This window comes from Phoenix dactylifera, chromosome 6, assembly GCF_051530095.1.
Source record: "Phoenix dactylifera cultivar Ajwa chromosome 6, Ajwa_hap1_PhDact_Kaust_v1.1, whole genome shotgun sequence".
In the NCBI taxonomy this organism is placed as follows: domain Eukaryota; kingdom Viridiplantae; phylum Streptophyta; class Magnoliopsida; order Arecales; family Arecaceae; genus Phoenix; species Phoenix dactylifera.
Window position 1 is genome coordinate 27,269,356 of NC_143195.1, and position 15,592 is coordinate 27,284,947.

General features: G+C 33.2%; 1 pseudogene; it reads right to left on the bottom strand.

The window, feature by feature from the left end:
- Positions 1 to 10,757: 10,757 nt before the first annotated feature.
- Positions 10,758 to 11,437, bottom strand: LOC148703189 (uncharacterized; annotated as a pseudogene).
- Between the last annotated feature and the right edge of the window lie 4,155 nt (positions 11,438 to 15,592).

Here is a 15,592-nt window from a genome sequence, read left to right on the forward strand (position 1 = left end):
GAATCGGATTTTAACAAATTTTTCCGGCACTACGGAAAAACTGTGTCGAAGTCCCAACTTCGGCGAATTATTTAGGGGATCAAACGGCCTCCGATGATGATGCATGTTATCTCTTTGGAATCCTCTATGAGTGTAGAATGTTAGGTAAAAATTTCATCAAATTTGGAGTCCTGAAAGTGGATCAAAACCGGGATGAAGTAACCCACTGTCAGTTCGGGTTACTGTTCATCCGGGTGGAAAATAAGGGATTTCATGCTATAATAGAGTATTAAGCCTAGATCAAGCTAAAAGGGACCTTGTACTCATGCAAAGGAGTCCCTAATACACATAAATGGTGAGTTAATTAATTAAAAAGGAAAAGAAGAAAGAAAAGAAAAGATTTAGGGAACAGGGAAGTTGAATCAATTAAAGTTTCCTATGTTATAATTGGCACGTAGATTATAGCCCTTGATACAAGACTAAATGTATTGTAAATGCATGTCACAGTTGGGCAAGAAGCTAGGGAACAAGAGGAAGAAGTTCCCCACTGCCTGCTGTAGATTTTTGGAGGCGTATCAGGGCTGTGCCAGATTGACAGATGAGTGGGAGTCATGTACTTTGCACTATGAGCATTCTTAATTCATTTTCATGAATGTCGCCAAGTGTGAATTGATTCCACTTGAGCATATTGATTGATATTGTAGTAGATTCCTCTATAATCTTGATTCTCCATGCTTGATTATTCTGTACATGCATTTGAGGGAACATTGAGAGGAATTACGAGGGGTTGATGAGTAATCAAATTGATTCCGAATTGTGAAATGATTTCTTTTGTAAATTGATTTCATTTCCTCTATTTTAAAGACTTGTGAGTCGTAGCTTGATTATACTCCTTTATGAGTAGTTAAATTTGATCTGAATTGTGAAATGACTTCTTTTGTAAATTGATTCCATTTCCTCTATTTCAAAGATTTGTAGAGCCCATTTCAGTGGTATATTGAGTTGCATTGCACACCCTTGACCCCTCACTCCCAACCCTAATGTTAGTTTATGATTGGGTCGGAGTCGAGTGAGTGGTAGTCTTAATTATGCTCCTTTTTAGTAGAGTATTGGGAGGGTGCATTATGGCATTTATGCATGGCTTGGCAGTATCTGCAGGACACCTATAGTCGATGGGGTTGAACATCGGCCTTTGTGCACATAGTAGCCTTCTGGGTGGGCGGAGCCCAGTCCCTTCCTAGGGGGGACACGGCCCTAGGCGTAGGATCGGCCGGTCCTACGACTTATATTCTGCTTGCCGCCGGGCATAGTAAGACCCCGCGAGGTGCAGTATGGCTTTCCGCGGATGTAGAATTCCCGCGAGGTGCCGTTTAGTATGTAGATGTGAGATGGATTTCTGTTCTGGATACTGGCCAGCATTTATATGATCAGTGTGGTGTCTTATCCTGCATATGCATGTGACAGTAGGGAGTTGTTGCTGGTTCGCCTGGGGCGTAAAACCCACCTCCCGATAGCTGTCTAGCATTTATGTTATCGGTATGGTGTCTTATCCTGCATATGCATGTGACAGTAGGGAGTTGTTGCTGGTTCGCCTGGGGCGTAAAACCCACCTTCCGACAGCTGTCTAGTGATGATTTACATATTGGTGTGGTGTCATATTCGATGTATGCATATGGCAGTAGGGAGTTGTTGCTGGTTCGCCTGGGGCGTAAAACCCACCTCCCGATAGCTGTCTTGTTGATGATTCAGCCTATTGACACCTGATTTATATGATTCAGTACTATGACCTGTTGAACATATTCATGAGTAGCATATATGTTGACTTGATTATTCCATATATGCTTCAGATGAGTTGATATTGATTGTGGTGATATTGATGATTTACTCCATATTCTTTATGTTGAGTTCATGTTCATCTTGTTATTGATCTTGAGATTTCATCTCGAGCCATGATTATATTCTGTCTCATGTGCATAGTACTCTCTACTCCACTCACTGAGTATTTATATACTCACTCCCCAGTTTGGTGTTTTTGATTGCAGGGCAGGTATTGTATAGAGAAGAGCAGGATTAGTGGTTGCCTGCTAGCTGTGCCGCTCCATAGTATAGTATAGTATAATGTAGATAGAGGTTTATACCCTTTTGGTGTATTATAAACCTTCTATTGTATATAGTGTATAGTTACAGTCATAGATCCTGTTGTGGATATGGGTTTGACCATGGATGGAATGGGAACCAGATTTTTATATAGTTGAGTTATATGCCTGTGATGATGTATTGATATATATTGTCCAGGTTCGTTATGTGACAGGTTATGTGATTGCTGCTCTGACAGGTAGCGTTGTTGTATGTAATGAGATAATCCTGACAGGTCACCATAGGAAAGGTGATCATTTTGTGCATGCATCATGCCAAAATTTTCAGAATTTATTTATGATTGATAGGTAGTAGGGTTCTACGTGGTGGCTGGTGGCCTTATGCCTACCCGCACCCTAGGACCGTCGCGGCGGCCCGCCGGGAACGGGGCGGGGGTCGTGACACTTTTGAATGTAGCGGATAACAGCGGAGCCCCCTTGGTAAGCGTTTCTTCTTCGAAACCTCAGCAGATATGGTTTTATAGGACGATTTGTCCAAAATAGACCTTGCTCGCAATGACCTATGTTTCTTTAGTAAGAAAGTCCTAATGAAAATATAGTATATTTCAGAGCATATTATATTTAGTTAAGTATTTATTTTTTCTAAAAAAAATATGTAAAATATCTATTATGCTCTTAATAAAAAAACAAAATCTTATTTCATTTTATTTAAAAGCTTAAGAGCATTTTTTGAAAAAAAAAAAAGCCTAACTCCCAGCCTATAGATATGTGACTTTTCTATATCCCATATAGATATTTCTTTTCCATAAAATATATAAATCTTATTTTTGTTAAAAAACTATTTTTCATCTTATTTTTTAAATTTTAATTAAATATAAGATATTTCTCTAAAAAATTTTATTAACTATATATATATATATATATTATCCCTTCTCGCAAAGCAAACAAATCCTTGAAGTTGCTGTGTCAACAGCGACGGTGTATTATGTAACTCCGTGATGGAGACCTGACCTTGATCCATACAGGTGGTTAGAGATGCAAATGGGTTAGCTAATTATTAGACTCGAGGACTGTGGGTCCATGCAGGTGGTTGGATCGGGTGTTGGCGTGACCAAGCCTGAAAATTTGAGTACGAGCTTCATGTAGATCCAATCAATTTGGGCCCTATCATGATGGATTTAAGGATTTTCCATCCGTCCAGCTGCTACCGACGAAATTGGGTTGGCAATCATCTCAACAACAAATTTTAAATAAAAGTCACTAGAATTCATGATAAATATTCCATGCCACTGCCGGGATGATATTAGAGTAAAAATAGTAAAATATTAATTCATTATTATTAAAATATTTGCAAAAAAAAGAGAAAAAAAATAATTTTATTTTTCTGTTTCACCATATTCGGTATATATCGAAAGTTATATATATATATATTTGTGTACAGACTCCATACAAAAAAAAGAAATAGGCTGATGTGTAGGATCACATTAACAATCTAACAAAATCATGCTAATAAAAAAATAATATAGGTTCATACAGAATCACACTAATAAAGAAAAATATTATGGATGATGCAAGTTGTTGCATCATCTCTAAAATTATGCTAATAATTATTTTCATTAATCATTCTTTTGTTCAAGTCTAATGATATTAATCATTCTTTTTATATTAGTAAAATACAGTTATATTCCTATTTATTTAAACTCTAATGAAAGTATTTATTAATAAAATGAATGTTCAGTATATTTATAAAATTATATTATATTTTAAATAACTATGCAATTAATAAAAAATAATATTTTAAAGATGATATATTTTCTAAATAAAGAAGATATCTTGTGTCATGCAGGTCATGCTAGTAGACTAAATAAATTGGAAGATAAAGTTTTCAAATTTTACATTAAAAATGAGAGGGACATCTTGAGATGCAGGAAGATAGAAGACATTGCAAAACACCTTGATTAATTTTTTTTCATTCTGTTACTAACATCCTCTTTATACAATATTGAGAAAAAAAAATCAAGATGGTTGGGAAATTTCATATCTTTAATGCTACCTGCGGTGCTCCATAGCTAGTGACTGCACCAATTCCATTAACACTTCTGCTTCGCTGCCATCTTCTATTTTTAAAAAATATATAAAAATATCAGTTGGCTTAAAACTTGATAATTAAATTAAATTAAATTAAATTAAAAAATTTTAAAAAATATTAGTTGGCTTAAAACTTGATATATATTAAAAAATAAATTACACCGGTCCTCTCGAGATTTGGAGTATTTACAGATTTCCACCCGGCATTTCGGAAATATACATTTTATTATCTAACTTTTGCTCTATACATAATACATAACTCCTAGCGTTACCTTTCTATTAAATAAGCTAGCATTACCTTGCTGACATCATCGCTCTCTAACCTATTTAAGTTCTAAAATAGCTTAGCTGATTTGGGAGAAGGTTAAATGACCAAGTTAGTCTTGAAAAAAAACTAAGGTTAAAATAGATTCAGATGTTTTAAGACTCAAATAGACTAGAAAGTGATGATGTAAGCAAGATCTATTGGCTTATTTAACAGAAAAATAATAGTAGGGGGTTATGTATTATGCACATAGCAAAAGTTAGTGGAATATATATTTTCGAAATGTTGGATTAGGGTTCATAGTTACCTCAAACCTTGAGAGGCATCAGTTTAATTTATTCTCAAGAATAAAAAGGAAAAAAAAAGGCATGAATCTCCAACAGTGGCATAGGAGTGTTGGAAATTTCAAATTTAGACTCATCATTTTTTCTCCAATATTATGCAAAGGGAAAATTAGTAATAGAGTTAAAATGTTAAGCTCAAAATACTTTGAGATGCATCATGTCTTTCCATGTGTCTTTTGGATACAATTATGCGCTAAATTAGTTGTGCATGGCCACCATGGAAAACACATCCTTGTGTACCAAAAAAAAAAAAATCTGAAAAGGAGAGAGGGCATTAATTATAGCAAATTATTATTTTCTGATATTATTATTTAAGAGAAAAGTGCTATTTGTTGCCATGAGAAATATTTAAATTTAAATACCTGTTACGTATGATATAATGCAAGAAGGAGCCTTTTATTTTGGATGCGGGCAATGGTTGAGCAAGAGGTACAATTGTTGGTGCAATAGTACTATAACATTATAATCTCCATTATTTGAAATTACAATAAAATATTAGTTATCATTATTATCTACTACCTTTGATTGTCATAGCTAATAACGGCCATTACAATAGGCATTTATTTCGTTCAATAATTTCTATCAGAAGCTAGCTAAGCAAATATATATATATACATATATACATATATATATATATATATATATATATATATATATATATATACATATATATATATATATGTATAATTTTTATTATATATTAATTAACAAATATGGTAAAATGGTAGAAGACTTTGAGTTCTGGAATCACCATTTTGTATTGAAAAAAAAAGAAAAAGAAGAGAGAGCAAAAAGTTAACAATTAATCATCTTAAGTACGCCCCGCACCGTATAGGTTAAAATTTTTTATAAAAGCATTATTGTTTTTATTATCTTAATATTTTTTACAATTATCGATTTTTTATGTTTTACAATATATCATAATATTTTTTCATAAAATTATTATATAAAATACATATTTAGGGCTCATTTCGATGCCTCATCATAAACTAGTTATACCCAACCCAACTTGTAAAAAATCAGATTCACAAGTAATGAATTGATATAAAAATGAGGCATCTAAACAGGCCTTCAATTTGTAGAGCTTTGTAAACATTTTATTATTAGACCCCATAGCGGGTTTTATCCACTTGCCCGTTAAATCCACAGAGTTTTTCACTTTTTTATATATAAAAAAAAATCCTTTTTCTTTCCGTGAAAAAGAAGTAAAAAACCGGATCGCACAATGAACACGAGAGTGACCGTTGCACCAGCATTATCCTAATTGGCGACTAACTGTCAACCGCCGTGCCAGCAAATTTGGCGGGTGTTTTAAACAGCCCGGGGGAAGCCGTTGGAGTGAACCGGGTCGGAATTCGCAAGGACCTATTTGCATAAAGCCCCCTATCATTGTTCCTCCGTTGCAAAAAGCGAAAAACTCCCCAGATTTTGGAAAAATATTTAAAAAAAGGAAAGCCGCTGCATACGTGCTGCTTAAGGAGAAAGCTACGCAATGCTCCCTACTCATATCCCTCTTAATTCTACTGGAAAATAGGAGGCTCAGAAGCGTACACCTACTAACCTCATCTTCTTGCTTCTCCTTTATCTCCTATCCTTTTTTTCAGCCAAAGAGCAGTGACGGGGGCAAAATAATGCATAAATAATGATGGTTATAAAGGCAAAGGTGTTGAAATTTTAAGATAATGGATGCAAAACCTTATAATAAACACAAATAATCATAAATAAATAAGTGATTTGAAATAAATAAACAAAAATAAATTGAGCAGAAAAACTTAGCTATCGAGATATGCTAACCATATTGTTCTTAAAGTTAAATTTTATGTTTTCTAGAATGAACGACTCGGTATGAACGGTTTAAATACATATTCTCTTTAGAATTTAATTACCAACATCTTTGTAAGAATATGCTCCCAACTACAAAAGTTTAATTGAATTGCTTTTGTTTGTCCCCTGCCTCAAGACTGAAGATGTAGTGGTTTTTTGCAAGAAAAAATAAAAAGAAGTAGAGGGCTCTTTTGCCAAGGAGAGAAGAGAGAAATAAAAAGATCTTTCCAAAAAGGAACGAGAGTATATTTTGAAAATAAGAAAAGATAAGATGTATTTATAAAAGATATTTTATGGTAGTTTGATTAATGGCAGTGATTGTCCAATCTAATGATAGTGACCATTTAGATATACAATGGTAACAGTCCCATCAAATACATATATACGATGGCCAGTTCTAGATGCATAAAAATATGGAAAGTTTGAGATATTTTGAAATACCCAAACAAAAACAACCAACAAAAGGTAATGCATGCATGCTAGAAGGAATTGAAAAAGCTACATTTACCCTTTTGAATCTTTCTTCATTTTTCTAATCAAATATGTCACTACTACTTAGGAGGGGCAAACTTGTGTACCGATTAAAAAAAAGAGAGAGAGAAAAAATTGAAGAATCATCATGAACCATACTAATTCACTTGTCCTAAGCAGTAAACTTGCAACAGAAGCTATATAGAGATACATAGTAGTGATTATAAACTTAGGATCCTCTCTAATTTGTTCTGAATTGGAGAGGGCCTATTCTCCTATCACAGTTATCTATGATGGGTGCAAGGGCTATAATTTGGAGTGGACCCAACTCTGTTCATATGGTAGTGTTTTGTATGTGGCCTTCCAATCACGATCATTGAACCAATCATGGATGACCATGATGAGAGAACTTGCCCTCGCCATTTCAGGTCCCAAATAGAGAGGATTCTTACCCATGGTCATGATAAAAGTCTAATTAAGTTTGGGATTAATTTGGACATTTAAATATCTTCTTTATATCCACTGTAAAGTGAAAACATTAATTAAAAATATTTCAATGAAAGTACAAAACAAGATAATTCTAGCATCACTTTGGCTCGGATTTGAACTATCAATCCATCATCTTGCATCTACTTGTATGCTTAGTTTTATCAGATTGCATTGACTTTGGTTTTAATAAAAAATCATGCTTAACTAGTTGTTTAGTTCTTAACATGCGTATAAAAAATTTGAAACTATATAATAAAAAATTGAACACACAACATCTACTTTAGAAAGTGGTGCAAATCTATCTTTCTCCATGCCCAGAGAACTTATTGATGCTTTGAGTCAACTATAATGCATGGTTGAAAAAAATTTCCACTTTTGCACAAAATTATGTCAAGACTTTGATATACATAGCAGGAATATGTGAGTTTTTAAGCAAGAACATTTGATCCCACTTTTATTAAAAAAAATTTCAGATTTAGGGTTTAAAATTATTTTTCGACTTTTGGGAGAAAACAAGACTCAAACATATCAAAGTAGTCCATCAATCACTACTTCGCCCTAAGGGTGAGTACCGAGACCGGTGGTAGCTGGTAAGATAATAACTTTGAAGTGTGAGAAGAACCAGAAGAAGAAGAAGATGCTGAGTTAATTATAATGCAAAATTGAAAAGAATTTCCTTTGGTATGACATTATGTCAAAATTTTGGTACACATATATGAGTTCGCAGGCAAGAGCATTTGATCATACCTTTTATCAACAAAAACAAAAAAAATGTTGAGATTACATTTTTTTTAAAACCCTTTCGATTTTTTTTTTTTTTGGGGGGGGTGGGGGGAGGGGAGAGGGGAAGGGCACAAAATAAGGCCCAAATACATCATGTGGCCCATCAGTCTCTGCATGGCCCTAGGGTTGAGTATGGAGAGTGGCAGTTTGACCATATCAGTGAAGGGTGAAAAGAAAGAAAGAAGACAAAAAGAAGGGTTGGATTCAATTGGGCCAGATAGTGGTGTTGTTCAGTAAGGTTGGGCTGATATTTTGTAAATTCGAGTTGGGCTTGGGCTTAACAATCTTAATATAATCCAATTGGCTTGGGTTAAGTTTAAGCCTAAGGCCCCATTTGGAGGAGCTGTTGGTAGTATAGCTTTGAGAAGTCGAGTTTTGGAAAGTAGAGCTTTCTGAAGTAAAGATTTTATAAAATGCTTTTTGCTGTTTGATAACTACATTTTTAAAGTGCTGTGGCACTTTAACATGTATTTGGTAAACAAACCGAGAAAGTACTTTTGGTATAACAAAATGATCATAAAAGATATTGCATAGTATTATACAACAGAGCATAATAAAATATAATATATATTAATACATAAATATATGATATAGTATGATATTACTATGATGTAATGTAATATTATCATAATATAGTAATATAATATTGTATACTATAGTATAATAATTTGATATAATATTAAATTATTAACATAACATATCGATGTATTATGATATAAAGTAATATAATATGATATTTATAGTATAATACAATAACAAAGGTATAAAATATTTTAATTATTAGCGTAAATTAATTTTTCATAATATAACATAATATTAAATTATTTAACATAACATATTAATGTATTATGATATAATGTAATATAATATTATATTTATAGTATAATACAATAATAAAGGTATAAAATATTATAATTATTAGTGTAAATTAATTTTGCACCCTCCTGCAGATTTTTAGAATTATAAAGGAATATTTTGTGTAATTGTTATATTTTATTGTGGATATTTTGGTCAAAAAAATAACTTTCCAATAGAACCTAAAAGTGCTTTTCTGGAAAGCTCCAAATTTTAACTTCTCCCAAAAAGCTGTTTTTAGCTTTCTAAGAAAGCTAAAACAACTTTCTAAAATTTTTACCAAACACCCATATTTCATCTAAAAATACTTTTGGAGGGCTAGAAAGTATTTTTTGGCCCTCCAAAAGCTCTCCCAAACGGGGCCTATATGCAATCTAAGCTTAGTCCCAACCTAACCCAACCAGTCATTTCTATTGAGTTATGGAGTCATGTAAGTGCACTACTCTCCTTAATCTTATATTACCTATATAACCTAACCTAACATGATTAATTTGACCAACTTAGCCAACCTCATACTAAGCCAACCTAACTTGAGTTTGACTTAAGATAAGTCGAGGTTAGAGATATCGCATATTTTGAGCATCAATTATAGATTGTTTATTTCATATTTATTTTCTTTTTTTCATTGGTTATGATACTTACCAAATCCATTGTTTATTGAAAAAAGATAGTAATTAAAGCTATTGGATATTGATCAAATAGTTTAAATTTCCTTAACTTGTTAATTTGGCCTGGTATTAAAATAAGAGAATTGGGTTCGGTTCCAACCTTTCTCTAATATATGACTAGGCTTCCATAACTCCTCATTTTAGGAAAAAGATTATATGTTTATTTAGGATTGGTGTCTTGATGACTTTTAAGAATTGAGAGGTTATTTTGAGAGAGAGAGAAAAAAAAAAAAAAAAAAACTCGAGTGGACCTACTGAGGGGTTTGGGGTGTTTCATCTATGCATGACATTGGACTTAGTGGGTTATATTAGTTGGTTGGATCTGGGATCGGTAGAATTGGGTGAAACTATCCTTATAGACATTGTTATCCTTGGGTCCAGCCATGAGAGGCTAGCTGTGGGCTTTATCAAGTGATTGACATGAGCTTTGAAATTATGAATAGCTAGTTCTCTTTTACTTTTTTGGCCAAGGTTTTCATTTCTGACAAGATCTTGATTTATACTTTTGAGAGAATAGAGGGCATCACACTCACACAATGATGACAAATACAAGAAGCAACATTCATGTTTGTTTAAATACAAAATAAAACAACAAGTTCCTCAACAATTTCATAAAGAAAAGAAGTCAACGAGCTATAAGTTGAGAAGCAATACGATCACGCAGAATATCTGTCTCACGGTTACCTATTATTTGGCTTTGCTCTGGACTCAGTTTTTTTTACGGTTCATTAATCTCTAAACAATCAGAAGGGAGTAGATCCTCATTATCATCATAAGGCTGAAACTCAAAATCTTTGATTGCATGATTTCTAATAAAATTATGACTAGCCATAGAAGCCACCACAATTTGGACTTGTTTATGATAAGAAAAATTGGGCATGATACTCAATATTCTCTATCTACTTTTCCAACATCCAAATGTACTCTCAATAGTGCATCTCAGGGAGGAATGTGCATGATTAAAGATTTCATGCATACTACTTAGTTGACTTCCACGTCGAAAATCTAGTAAATGATACCTCTCGCCTTTGTAAGGCCCCATATATTCTGGCATGTGAGGATATCCTGCATCCACCAAATAATATTTACCTACATATATATATATATATATATATATATATATATATATATATGTATAAGTTAGTATTTTACCCTTATGCATGAAAGTTAAAAAAGTATACCAACGATCATAATATATTTAATCAATATGCATATGTCTATATTATAATATATTTAATTAAAATGCAAGTCTCTAGGTGGGTGTGGAAATTGGAGCTCTTCTTTGCGTATAGCATTTAAAAAAATACGAGTATCATGAGCAATACCCTCCTATCCAGCACAAACAAAAGTGAAACACATGTCAAAATCACAACAGACCATAACATTTTGTGTAGGAATCCGTTTTCGACCAATATATGGTACTTGTTTGGACGGAGAAATTTTTATTGCTATATGGGTGTTATCAATTGCTCCAATGCAATCCTTAAAATCAGGCCACCAACGACTATCATTATAGATTTTATTTTGAATATTTTTGTACTCTTTATCAACCGAGTTAATAATATCCGTGGACATTCTTAAAACGACATTTAAAACATGGGTGAAATATCTACTAATTGTTTCTCCAGAATGTTGAAATCTTTCTTGAACCATCCTATTCCCAAACCCATGTCTTAGAAACATCAAAAACATAGACACCAACTCCTCAACACGAATATATCTAAAAGCTTTTAAACCATATCTAACTTTCAATTTGATGCACAGATCAATAAATACATATTTTTCATTCGAAATTATTGTTGGCATCTATCTAGATTGCCATGTAAAATCTTTGATACAAACTTAGATCCATTTTGATAGGAGGTCCTACAAGGCTCCTTTTCAATATATTTTGTGTAATATTTAGTAGAACATAAAAATTATCATCATCAACTATCTCATCTTTGTTAGAATATTTTCCTCAGAACTATTGTCAATGCTACCCATGCCTGTAGAAAAAAATATTATGCAAAAAATAAAACATCCATAATAAATAAAACGAATAATATATAAACATATAACACAAATAACACAAACAATATAAAAAATACTAACACATATCATCTATAATATCCATAAAATCAATAGTATCCACGATACATTATCCAAGATATAACACAAATATATATAGTCCACCATAATTTTGCAATAGAAGTTCATAATTAAAACTACAAAACATATCGCCATAATAATACATCAACAACTACTTCTGTAGGTTTGACATTCGCTTGAGCCATTGAATCTGAAGATAGGTATCTTAGAGGGCCACAAACATCTCTCGATATTCTCTTTTAAGGAGCACTTCAGCAGCAATCAGAGATAGTGCAGGTTGTGCTATAATCTCAGGCATCGCACGCAATAGGCCCATCACCTCATTGATACTATATCTAGGTTTATCAATAATTTTGGATGACATTGTACTCCTCTTCTCTAGTGCATCAATAAGATGACTCAACTACTGAGATAGTTATGCAACACACCTTACCTTGTTGCCTTTCTTATCATACAAAGTAGGGCTAACTCTCTTCTTTCCTCTCATATGCAAGGGTAGGATTAACATTATTCATATCAGTGGGAAGGTCATCAATTTTATATGCAATTAGATTAGGGTCCTCATCTGAGTTACCTAAGCCCTCAAACGCATCAAAATTAACCCCATCCAACCTCTCATCTACTCCAATTGTGCCCTCAACATCCTCCTGCACCGGTAAAGCTGGTGCTCAGGCCCCCTCCTCAGTGGCACTAGTATCTCTAAATAACCTATCCAACTTCATGGCATATTGCAGACCACGTTCTCGGAACTTAGCTGCATCAGAAATCTCCTGCAAGTTAAGAATATATATAATTGTCAATAGTAGTTCATAAGTTAGTATAAAAAATCTTACAAACATCAAACTAGTGCCACATGTACCTTCAATTTTTTTTTTCCACCATGCATTTGGTGTGTCTATTATATTTCCAACAGGATCCCATCCAAGCCCTGTTTCCTTTTCCACCAATTTTATCCAAATGCTCCAATTTGCTTTCAGATTTTTCCACTTATTTTTAAATTTTTTGTAGTCATATTGATTTCCAGTATTCTCATTAAAAATTTTAATTATATTGGCCTATCCTAGCCTATTGAAATATATTCCTGGGCGATTAACAGCTTCAACTTCACCAATACATATATCAAAAAACTCCTCCATCAATTTGTCATTCCAAATGGCATTCTTCTTCTTCTCATCATGGGTTGATGGACTAGCAAGGATATGTTGGCTCTTCTTAGACATTTGTTTTTCTTACAATACAACAATAAAGACATGAAATATTTTCTCAATCATAAGTCATAATTTCATCCATAATCATAAAGTACCTTGTAAAGCATATCTAAATATGTACAATTTACATACATATAGCTTATGTACATATATAGCTTACTTAGATATCCATTTCTTATATATAAATAAAATTACTTATGAATTCAACAATATAATTAATAGGTAAACTTATCGCATAGATTCCATAGGAACCACTAAAAGTAACAATTTACTACAAAATTCTAAAGATGTCAATTAAATTAATATTATATACATGAACTATCAACTTTACTGAGATGTCAAATTAATATTTCATAGTGACCATGCTGTTACAGAGAGAGATCATCTCTCTATAATAGGATTGATCTTGTGGTGTACCGTGGACTGCGAGATCAATCAGAAGAGAGAGTGGATGGATTGCGATGTCGCAGTCCATGTTGAGAGGTGGACCATAATGTCGTGGTCCTCTATCACTGCTCTATCCCTCTCTATCCCTCTCGATCATCTTTGATGCATGGACCGTGATGCAGCAGTCCATATCTCTTTGATGCACGGATTGTGATGCCGCGGTCCTCTATCACCCTCTCTATCCTCTCTGATGCCGACCACACTGAGAGGTGGACCGTGATGCTGCGGTCCACGCTGGGAGGTCGGCATTTATAGAGAGAGATAGACGGGAAAGAGCGTAGGTGATGGAGGATGAGGAGAAAGAGGGAAAAAAAGATGAAGAGAGAGCTTTCGAAGGAGAAAAGAGATCGATGGAAGAGAGGGACGACTCCATCATGGATTGTTTCAAAAGAAATGGAGAAGAAAGCTAATTTTTTTTTTCTAAAACAAAATTCAAAATGATGGATACAAAAAATAGAAAGAAAAAAGGAATACCTTGTTCACGGGAATCTATTAAGCCGATTAAGGTTCCTTGTTGGGACTTTGCCAATTAGGGTTCCTTATTCCTATAGAATTTTGTAATATAAAAAAATATTTTCTGTAATTATTATATTTTATCATGGATATTTTGGTTCAAAAAAAAAAATTTATAACTCCAAACAACTTTTCGATATATACTAAAAGTGCTTTTCTAAAGAAGCTCCATTTCTTCCAAAAAGTTGTTTTAGCTTTCTGGTAAAGCTAAAACAACTTTTTGATTTTTTTACTAAATACCCCTATTCTATCCAAAAGTATTTTTGGAGGGTCAAAAAATATTTTCTGGCCCACCAAAAGCTCTGCAAAATGGGGCCTTAGTATTTTTCTGAGAGAAAGGTGAAGGGATCCATCTCCACTATAGTTAACCAAATCTAAATTTTTGGGATTGCACCATCCAAGAATTAAACCTACAATCTTTGGTTACTAGGAAAATGGACCCAATACCAGAGGATGCTCATTCTAAGATTCAAATTCAAAACCTCTACTTGTTAGGTAGAATGGTACGACCATTGAGATAAGCCTCAATTTACACATCATGATTTCTATTGGTAATGCATACTGTCTAATACCATGTATAAAAAGCAAAAATACTATGGGGTCCAATCTTGGTACCAAGAAAAGCTTCAAGACCACGTGTTATAGAAAGCTTGGTGCCGTGCACTAGTACACCACATGTGAATCACGTTGACCTCGTAAATTGTGCCAAAATCTCCTCTGAATACATGGTGCACCAATTATAAAGGGCTTAAAGTTTGATATAAGATTAGAGACCAGTAGCACTACTCTTTAAAACATCTTTGTTTTTATTTTTATGGCTAATATAAATCAAAAGCTTTTTAGATATCAGCTAGCACGACATAAATTGCACCGATTGGTACTTGAAAATCTCCATCTTTTTGTTCCATAAATAAAATTGTTAATAAATAAATTCAAAATTGATGCCGTAGTTAAGTTAGTATACTTGGATATACAATTTCATCCAAGATTTTGATATCTCAATTTCGAAAAATAGCCAAGATGTTAAAAGATTTTGGATATTTGCAAAATTTTCTACCGTCCATCTTGGCGGAGATAAACTAAGATCTCATTTCATCGTATTCTCACTCACCAATCAAAATAGTTGATATCTTTGCTTTTAAGAATGTTACTCTTGACAAAGCGAAACAAAAAATGCGTAAGTCAAATACTTGGGTGTATTTATTAGATCATGTGCATAGCATATATGTTCTTTTCTTAGAGGGTTAGAGTTATACAACACACATAAGGTGCCAAGAAAAGAATTTACACGTAATGCCAAATTCCAAAATGAATGTTCCAGAAAAAAAATATTAAATATGATACACAATTTCTAAACTACTTATGAATAAAAAATCATAAGTTTTAGTAAGTTATCCCAAAATGATAGTTTTAAAGATCTAATACCATGTATATAAAGGATGTCCATGATGTATGATTTTTTTTTTTTTGT